General features: G+C 53.0%; 1 non-coding gene across 1 annotated transcript; it reads left to right on the top strand.

Moving 5' to 3' along the window:
* The first annotated feature begins 1035 nt into the window (after window positions 1-1035).
* LOC127483078 (small nucleolar RNA SNORA1) lies at window positions 1036-1170 on the top strand. Its single transcript, XR_007909044.1, has one exon. It is a non-coding gene; the product is annotated as a small nucleolar RNA SNORA1 (small nucleolar RNA).
* Window positions 1171-10122: the final 8952 nt, after the last annotated feature.

Below are 10122 nucleotides of genomic sequence, written 5' to 3'. Positions count from 1 at the left end.
ACTCGCGGCCACGGCCCCAGGCCGGCCACATCGCTTCTCTGAGCCTCTGCTGCTCATATTTCATTTAGTGTTCAGAGCAGCCTGCATTCCTCACTCCGCTTTATGACAAGGCCACGGCACTAAGCGTTCAGGTAACACTCAACACTCTCGGGGTTGGGCAGCTGGTACGTGGCGTCCTCCGGGGGCTGGACCCAGGTTTCTCTGAGCGTACACCCATTTGCGTCCCCATACTCTACTCCACGGCCAGCTAAGGATGGGAGGAAATGATGTCACACGCACAGCTAGCATTCAGAGATGATCGCCTCACCTCCTGCGAGGAGGTGGCCAGGGTAAGGGATGCGCAGGCAGCTGGGAAAGCCGCATTTGGTCTCAGCATTTCAGTAAGTGCTGAGCCCATCCCTCCTCTGCTGAAAGGAAAGCACAGGTGGAGGGTGGGGGCTGCCCCGGGTGGGTCTGGGAAGAGGCAGGGAGGTCCACGTTCCACGCAGGTGGACATCACACGGTCAGCAAGGCGGGCACTGGAAGCAAAAAAGCAAGGCAGGGAACAAGCCTTGCTCGCTCTCCTCTAGAGCTGAGATGCCCTTCTCGCCTGCCCTTGGGCAGCAGAACCGCAGGGTTTCCGGGCTTTGGACTCCAGGACCCACCCTCCCCGACCGGGGCTTTGGGGACTCCAGCCTCAGAGAAAGAGCTCAACCATGGACAAAGAGCTACACCAGCAGCTTCCCAGGGTGGGCCTCCCTGGAAGACCACATAACATAGGACTTCTCAGATCCTGTAATCAAGTGAGCCAATGCTCCCACTAACCCCCCACCACCCCGCCTCTGTATTTATATGATCCATGCTATTATTTCTGTCTCTCTGGAGAATACTGACCGAAACATCCCAAAATGAAAATTGCCTAAAGCCAGGAGATTACGGATGAATGCGGGCACCTCAGCCCATCCATCAGCTTCCAACCCCTGCCGTCAGAAACTGCTGCAAACTCGGTGGCTCCCAGTTGTGCACATTCATGCTCTTAACAGTTCTGAAGGTCAAAGTCTAAAACAGGAGAAATGGGCACTGTTGATCACGGCCTCCAAAAATTGTGGCAACGTGGCTGAACAGAGACATAGATTGTACTTCCAGCACAGTAAATGCATTGCAGTGGTGACAGTGAGACCTGAAACATTTTTGAAAAAAAGAAAGACCAATGGTTTCATTGGCCAAAGCCAAGGTGTGGGCAGCAGCCTCTCTGCCCAGAGGCTCTGGGGAGCACTCTCTTCCTGGCTCCTCCCAGCTTCTGCAGTGGCACTCCTCGCTGTGGCCCTTGTCCTCCGTCTTCACACCCAGCATCTTCCATCGCTCCCTGTGGCTTTGCTCCATCAGATGGCCTTGTCTCTTCATCTGTAGCCAAGCTGCCCTCTCGCCTCCTCCTCTAAGGCAACTTGCAATCACACATGGGGACCCCAGCTTCTCTTCCCCATTCCAGGATCTTTGGTTTGAGCACGTCTGCAAAGATGCTTTTTCTGTGTAAGGTGGCATTCACCAGCTCCAGGGATCAGTCACATCTTTGAGGCCCAGTTTCCAGCTGACCATAGCACAGTTCAGAGAAACACTGCGTGACTCTCTGAAGCCAGCAAAGCCAATCAACTTTAGAGCCATTCCAGCAAAGTCCCCAGAAGACTGCTAAATAGTCAAGGTTGCAGCCCAGGCAGCCACAAGCACACACTTCAGACGTGCGTGAAAGAGACAAACCCAGGACCAGCATTTGGCCTAGCAATTAAGACACTCACACCCTTCATCAGAGTGCTTCGGTCCAATTCCTAGCTCTGGCTCCTGACTTCAGTGTAGACCTTGGGATCAGCAGTGATGGCTCAAGAGTTGAGGCCCTGCTACCCATATGGGAGACCAGGATTGAGTTCTCTGCTCCCAGTGTCAGGCTTGGCCCAGCCTCAGCCAGTGTAGGGATTTGGAGAGTGAAACAATGAATGCAAGAGTTTCTCTCTCTCCCCACCCTATATATATATATATATATATATATATGTGTGTGTGTGTGTGTGTGTGTGTGTGTGTATATACACATACATATACAGCTCTACATATAAATAACCTCTCTCCCCATATATATATATATATATAGCCTATATATATATAAAACCTCTCCAATAAATACTTAAATATTAAGGGGGAAAGAGAGGGCAACCCACAACTAGTGCAAGAAATCAGAAACCAGCAATGCACCAACATCCTTGGTGCCTGCGCCTGCCTTGCCACAGCTGCCTGCTCTCCCAAGAGCTCGGTGTCCTTACGTGTCAGTCTTCTCCTGCCTGCCTTCCACGCTCATTAGTTCTCAGGTGACAGTATACCAGCAAGTTACTCTTATAAGGACCCACAGCCTAACTTGTTTGAAGATTCATTTATTTACTTATTGAAAGTCAGAGTCACAGAGAGAGGGGCAGAGACAGAGAGAGAAATCTTCCATCTACTGGTTCACTCCGCAGCAGCAGCCAGTGCTGGGCCAAAGCCAGGAGCCAGGAGCTTCATGCAGGCCTCCCACATAGGCGGCAGGGATCCAGGCTCTTGGACATCTTCTGCTTTCCCAGGCACATTAGCAGGGAGCCACATTGGAAGCCAGTGAGGTCCTTTTACTTTTTCTCCTTATCAAGGAAATTATCAGTGACAAAACACAGACTCCTTTTCCCAGAAAATGCATTTCCACTGCAGGCATTTGCAGCTAAGTGAGGCTTTTGCCACAGACTCATCTCCTTCCTCCATCTCTTACTGTTGGCAACACCAGCTGTGTTTGCTTAATAGACCAATGCATGTGGGCCCAGCTGTAGGAGTGGCAGGCTGGGGAGGCAAGACACAGAGAACTGGGGACAAGCAGGGTCCCAAAGCTTTTGTTGTCCAAATCCAAAAAACTGGATTCTCTCTCCATGTCTCTATCCTCGCTGCATCTTCCCAGAGCCCGGGCCAGGACTTCCACCTTCCACCCGGGCCAGGACTTCCTCACCAGCCAGACAGGAAGAAGACAGTGGCCACAGCTGGCCCTGGCCCCCGCCAATTCCAGGCATACGTCCTCCTTCCAGATGGCTCTCAACTCATTCTTCAATGGCTTTGAAAGATCATGAGGCTATTGAAAGCCTACAAAGCATTTTAAGCTTAATGGAAATGAAAACCACTGGTGATATTTGGGGTGCCACAACGGGCCATGAAAGAAGACATCTGGAGGCAGGGACATCTCCCAGAGACCCTCGAATCACGCGAAATGGGCATGACCTTCTCTGCACACGCTCTACTGAGCAAGCACACTTTGGGCCTTGCCTGGTTCTCAACAGAGAACAACTGAGGGGTTCACTTCACTCACAGTTCCCAAGATGCATTGCTTCTGGTCAGCCACCAAGCTGCTGCTCCTCTGGCCACACTGCCCTCCGTGGCCCTGCCCCTCTGAGAATCAGATCTGCCTGACTCCAGAACCCACAGGCCAAGCCTGGTCCCTACGGGCAGGGGTCCTAGGAGGTGCCTTGGGTTTCCTAACCCTATAATCAACCCCACAGAGCTTGGCCAACACCAGCTTCCTGGGCTTACTTTTCCCCATGTGGAAAACGGAAATAATGCCTCCAGGGTTATTGGGAAAACTAAATGAAGTACATATGTCCAATGAATAATACAGTGACTCCTATATATCAGGCACTCAATAAGTGCACCTGTTATTAATGTTGTTTCTCGTAATAATACAAAGTCACACTGCTAGTTTATAGATTATGATCTCAAATCATAATCCGGAGCTGTCTGAGAACCAGAGTAATGACCCACAGACTCTCCCTTTTTATGTTTTGCTATTAAACATCTCCCAGCCCTTTGAATATGGAGCACCATGGTTTATTGTGCTCTTCAACATCCATAAATATCTCCTGAGTGCTTGCCGTGTTCAGGAAACACAACAAGCTCAAGGAATGGAGTTTGCCCTCAAGGGAATTACCACCTCAATGCGGAGCTGGTCACAGGCACCGAGAAGGCAGACAACACACATTTTCCAGGGCCCCTGGGGTCAAAGGGCTCCCCGAAGGTCTTGGTCGTATGGGCAGGAGGCTCACCTAAGGCTTCCTAGGGAACTGGACCTTGACGCCAGGGTGGATGGTGAACATGTGGCTTAGAGTAAAGAGGTGTCCTACACCCAGAGCTTGGTGCAAAGCTTCTTGGAGTAAGAGTGGTGGGAATGTAGACTGGGCACCTTCCTCTTTTTGTCCCCAGATGTCTTCCTAGTAGCTACCAGGGTGGTGCCCAGGGCTCGAAGTCCTGCGTGAGCTCTGTAGTTCTGGGCAATGACTGAGCAGTGAGCCATACAAAGCTTCAGCACCCAAACTGACTCACAGGTGGTGCGGAATCTGCCCCTGCCCACATGCCAGGCCCTTCTTAGCCAGCTAAGGGAAGGAATGGTCTTAGGATTGTGCTTTCTGAAACAGATTTTTTTTTCTCCACTGAAATATCTACTGTGGTTTTGTTAATCCCCTTGTTTGAGGATAAGAACATATCCCTGCGTTTAGATTAGAGCTTGATAGGTTAGAGGAGTCTGGATTCAACTCCAAGTTCAGCAACAGGCGCTGTGGTCCTTGGCTGGAACAATGGCGCCACCCCGTGGCCACGATGGTCTTTAGTTGAAGCCATATGCGTGCCAGGGCTGGGAACACAGTGATGAATAAATAAGCTAATTCCTCACAGGCTTACAAGGTGTCGGGCTTTGCCAGTCCAGGCCCCATGGCCTGGGTCAGCTGTGGCTCTCAGGCCCTGCCTCGAGGTGGATGTCTACAGAAGGGGATTTCAGGGATTATAACTGGCCTCTTGCACTCGCTTGTACTCTAGCGCCTTAAGTCTCTGTCACAATTCAAACAACCTGTCTCTGAGCCTGTGAATTCACTCAGCACATGTTGACTTTTGACTCCACGAAGCAGCCAGCATGCTCAGAGCTAAGGACAGAAACACGTTCAAGGACCAGACCCTACCTCCCACGCATAGCCAAAGAGAGGGAGACAGGTGCTTCTGCTGTCCTCCGTGTCGACGGGGGAGCCCTCTCCAGTGTCATCGTCACCTCTCCTCCTCCAACACAAAGGACCCCGTTGATCCCCTCCCCCTGCTCCATCCCTTGCACAGCGCTTGCTCAACCTGCCACCTTCTTCCAGCCGCTCCCGCTGGAGTGAAGTCCCTCCTCTGTGCTCAGGATGGCTCCTCTGAAGGGAAAGTTACCTCCAGAAGCTAATACAGCCACGAGCAGCTGCAAACGGTGGTGGCAGCTCTGCACAGACAAGCAGGGCTGGACTTGCAGAGAGGGGAGCAGTAGCCTTGGGGGTGGGTGAGAAGCCCTTGTTCCACCCCCAGGAAAAAGAGGGACTGAGAACAGCAAGACAACAGTCTATGGGCTTTGATGACTGATCCCATGCTGAGAAAATGCAAAGGGCTGTGGGTTTTACCCCATGCTGTGCACGTGTGTCCCCTCCAAGACTCACATGGAGGTTTGCTTACTGTTGCAACAATATTAAGAAGTAGGGCTTGTAGGGGGTGATTAGGCTATGAGGTCTCCTCGCTCATGGAGGGGAGGATTAGCACCATTATCAAAGGGTGAGTCTGCCCCTGGCCCCTTGCCATCTCTTTCCCTTCTGCCTTCTACCACAGGGTGGCCCAGCGAGACGGCCCTCACCAGAAGCTGGTCTTTAATCCTGCACTTCCCAGCCTTGAGAACTATGAACCAATACATTTCTGTTCACTGCAAATTGTCCAGTCTGTGGCACTCTGCTATCATAGCACACAATGGACTAGGACACCCCAAAAGTCAAGAGAGTAGAGATGGGGGGACTGAGTGGGATGCAGACTGAGCAGAAATGCCCCTGTGTGTGATGAGCACGAGAGAACATTGGTGTGAGAATGACTCAGGCAAGCTTAGAGGTCGGCATCTCGGGATGGAAGCCTCCAGACGCTCAGGAGGGCTGTTGCGTTCATGTGAACTGAAACTCTCTGAGCAGATTCACTTTAGGCTGGGATAGTACTTAGTACAGGGACGGTGCCCCCGTGCCTGCACCAACGCACCCATAGCCCCATGATCCTGTCAGACAAGGGGACGGGGACATGTCAGTCCCCTGGGAATCCACAGCACTCCGGGTTTGAGCTGTGACCTTCACACGGTGTGCAACAGGACTTGAGGCCAAGCTGAGGACCTAGCAGCCAGGAATGCCAGGAGACCTAGGTCTGGCCATGCAGCCCTCCATCCTGCCTCACGACACGCCCCTTTTCAGCGCCATGGTCCCTGTGTCCTCCTTGCTAACAACCTATATGGAAGCTATATGGAAGGAATGGGGTGGGGTCACACAAGTTCTTTCCAGGAGGTGAGGCTGCCGGCTGGTCATACATGTTCTCTTGTGATTCGCAACCCCCATGTCCATGTCGGTGTTCCAGGACTCCGAGGTCAGAGCAGGATTTCCAGCAGAGCAGGCGTCACAGCTGTTACCCACCTGCGGAGGGAATCCGGGCTCTTTGTTGTCAGCGTCAGGGGCCCCTCCAGTCTCATCCACCTGCTTTTGCTTCCCTAGCAACTGACCCTCCCACACCCCATCCACTAGGGGGCAGCAGAAGCTCTGTGTGCCCAGGGGACCCACCCTGATTAAGGGGGCCTGGTCGGAGGCAGGGTACTGTGCTGGGGGAGGGAGAGAGTCCGAGAGGGGCTGGGAGACCAGGTGCTCTCAGGGTGCCTGATCCGTTAGCACGTAAACCTGGGGGCTGGTAGCAGTGACCACGTTCCAGCGTGAGAACCGGGAACAGGGTGCACTCCGGTTCCCTGGGCCTGTGGCCTGGCTCTCTGTCCAGGCTGGATTCAGCAACCCGCGAGTTGTTCCCCAAGCAGACAGAGCGGCACAGGGGCGATTCCAGCGCTGACATCCAGAAATGGCCCGACTGAGTCGCAGAGCGAGGCTTCCTACGCGTCTGGCCAGATGATGAACAAATTGCCTCCACGCTTAGCCACGTGGGCCATCCAACGCGCCCGGGGCTGTGCAGCCTGCGAGCCCTCGCCTCCACAGCATCGCTAAACCAGGTAACAGGCTGCGGGTAGAGATTTCCTTCCACGAGGAGGGCATTTCCTATAACACGAGCCAAATGAACAAGGAGTCATTCGTTCCACATGAAAAACGGGGACTTTACAGAGCAAGAAGCTGTCGATCAGGCTGACACGCCGGTGTGATTAAAGCTTCCTGACTTTGTCTCATTAGGGAGACATAGTTGAATTTCAGCCCAGCACCAAGCCTGTATTACTAAGAATGTCCAATGTATTCTGCTCTGAACATAATGCCAACTTTGTTGTAAACATAAAATACCTTTCATCTGAGTTCCAGCAAATCTTGGTCCTTTCTTCAAGAAACCGTCACGGGCACCCCATTTACCACCTGAACTCAAAATGAGGTTTTCCTGATTGGGAAGACGAGGATAATGAGGGAGTCTAGCATTTTTGTTCTGATGGGGCGGGAAGCGTGGTTCGTGGAGAAGCCAGAAGCCCCTGGAGAAGCTAAGTTGCTCTCCCTGGCCAGCTATTGCTGTGGCCAAGAAAGATCCCAGCCAGCCGGTGAGTGAGCCCCCTGACGGCTGGGAAGTCCAATGACACGGTGGTTCCTGCCACCAAGGAATTCACAGGCTCCTGCAGAAAGACTCAGCAAACCCGCAATCGCTGCACGAACCAGGTGGCCCTGGGCACCGAGGAGAGAGGCTGGGGAAGTGGCACTGTGAGGACGGGCTTTTGGGTGGGGCTGGTGTCTCTGAGGGTGAGCAGGAGGTTGCCACCAGGAGAGGAGAGCGGCTTTCCAGGCACAGAGATCCACGTGCAGATGCAGAGGTGTTAGGAGACTGGTACACAGGGACCGAGTGTGGCCACCTGCCCCGGGCAGCAAAGAGTGCCCTGTGTGGCTGGCAGGCCTGAGGACAACAGATGCAGACAGTAGCCCGTGTTTCCTCGGTGATCCGCAGTGCTTCCTGCTCCACTCCACCTGGGGGAACAGCTAAGGGAACTAACCGGGGCTCGGGTGAATTGCATGAGTGACCAGGACTCGCCGTCGGCTTCAGCATGGGTGTTTGTTTGACAAGCAGTCAGATCACCGTCTGGGAGGCCCACGACCCACACTGGCAGAGTCCCTGCGTTCGAATGCTGGATCCACTTCTGACTTCAGCTTCCTGTGGATGCACACCCTTGGAGGCAGCAGCAGGTGATTCTCAAGGACGTGGGTCGCAGTCACCCGTGTGGGAGACCCAGGATGGGTTCCAGGTTCCTGGCTTTGGCCTGGTGGAGCTCCAGCTCATGAGGGCATTCAGAGAGCGGATCAGTGGCTAGAAGTTCTCTCTCTCTCTCTCTCCCCCCCCCCCTCTCTCTCTCTCTCTCTCCCTCTAATAAATAACGAAAACTGTTTAAGAGATAAAAAGGAACAGTCCATCAGCTTTGCCCTTTCTGGGGCTGGTGCCACTGCTGACCTGGGAGAGAGAGACCACGGCTTCCCTAGGCCAGGGCTTCTTTCCTGAGTCCATTCCTTCTTTCCATTCCCCCAGTGTTCCTCAGCATCTCCTCTCACCTCTGCCTCTAAAATATACCACACACCTGCCCATGCCCATGCCCCCTTTTGCCTCCACCCTGGTTCAGGCCACCATCCTCTCTTGTCCAGACAGCTGCAAAGAGGGACCCTTTATTCCATCACAAATCACACCATAATATTGTCCTACTCAAAACCATCCAGAGTTTCCTTCCCACTTGCGGTGAAATCTGAGCTCTTTTCCATGGCCTACAGAGCCTAACCAGGAAGGGCCCCAGCCCAGCTCTCCAGTCTCACCTGAGACACCCCCCACCTCCGCAGAGCAGATCCAGGCCCATCACCCTCCTCTCTGTGCCCACTCTTGTCAAGCTCTTTCGTCTGCTTTGGACATGCCTTGCACCTAGTGTGACCGCATGAAGAAGCCATTGCAATGTCCAATGTATTGTCTTCATGGACTTTATCTCCACTTCCTTATTGCCTATTCTCCCATCCCTGCTATTCCACTGGCCCCCTACGAGGAGGTTCTTGTGAGTCCGCATCTCCAGTCTCTATTCCTACTACAAGATCCGCCCCACAACGTGCGCTCCATGCAGCTTTGTTGAATGAATGCGTCTGCTTATCTGCCAGTACTCCTCAAAGCTTTGGGCACCCTGCAAGCCCTGGTCCCTGAACCTTGCCAGGCCAGGGCAGTGCTGCCCTTTTGGAAGCCTCACTGGTGCCACTGGAGGCCGTGTGCCCCAAGGACTTCCAGGCCATGGAATCCAGGGCCCACCTTCCTGTCGTAGTAGAGCCCCATGACACAGCACTCAGACCCCAGTCACAGTGTTGACCACTTGACCATGGGACGTCCACTGTGCTACATCAGGTAGGGTTCCCCAGAGCAACAGAGCCAATAGTGTGTGTGTGTGTGTGTGTGTGTGTGTGTGTGTGTGTAGAGAGAGAGAGAGAAAGAGAGAGAGAGAGAGATTATAAGGAATTAACCATCATAATTACAGAAGCTGAGAAATCCAAAATATCCCAAATTCTATGGTCAGTAGACTCAAGATACAGGAAGAGCTGTTGTTTGAGGCCAAAGGCAGGAAAGCACCAACGACCCAGCTGAAACAATCAGACAAGGTTAATTCCTGCTCTCTTGTTGCACTCAGGCCTGCAGCTGGCTGGGTGAGGCCCACCTGCATGAGGGAGGCTCATCTGCTTAAACAGTCTGCTGATGCAAAGGTGAGCCTCCTCCAGAACCACCTTCACACACACACGCTCACACATACACATATACACACACACATGCACACACACACGTATGCACACACGCTCACACACACACACACTCACCCATAGTAACATTAGACCAAAGTCTGGGCACCAGGACCCAGTCAAGGTGACACCTGTGCCTTTTGTTTCCGTCTTCCCCACGGGGCACGAGTAACTTGAGGAGAACTGAGTCTTTTTTATCCTAGAACCTCCAAAGTCCAGTTTAGTGTCTGAAACGTGAGAGGGGTTCAGTAAATATGTGTTGAATGGGTGAATGAATGCACGTAGCTCATATCCCAGTAGCTACCTCCAGGCCCAGTCTAAGTTCAATCTCTTG

Source organism: Oryctolagus cuniculus, chromosome 4 (assembly GCF_964237555.1).
Source record: "Oryctolagus cuniculus chromosome 4, mOryCun1.1, whole genome shotgun sequence".
In the NCBI taxonomy this organism is placed as follows: Eukaryota; Metazoa; Chordata; class Mammalia; order Lagomorpha; family Leporidae; genus Oryctolagus; species Oryctolagus cuniculus.
Note: the sequence above shows the minus strand (reverse complement) of the source record. Positions and strands in the feature narration are given on the sequence as shown.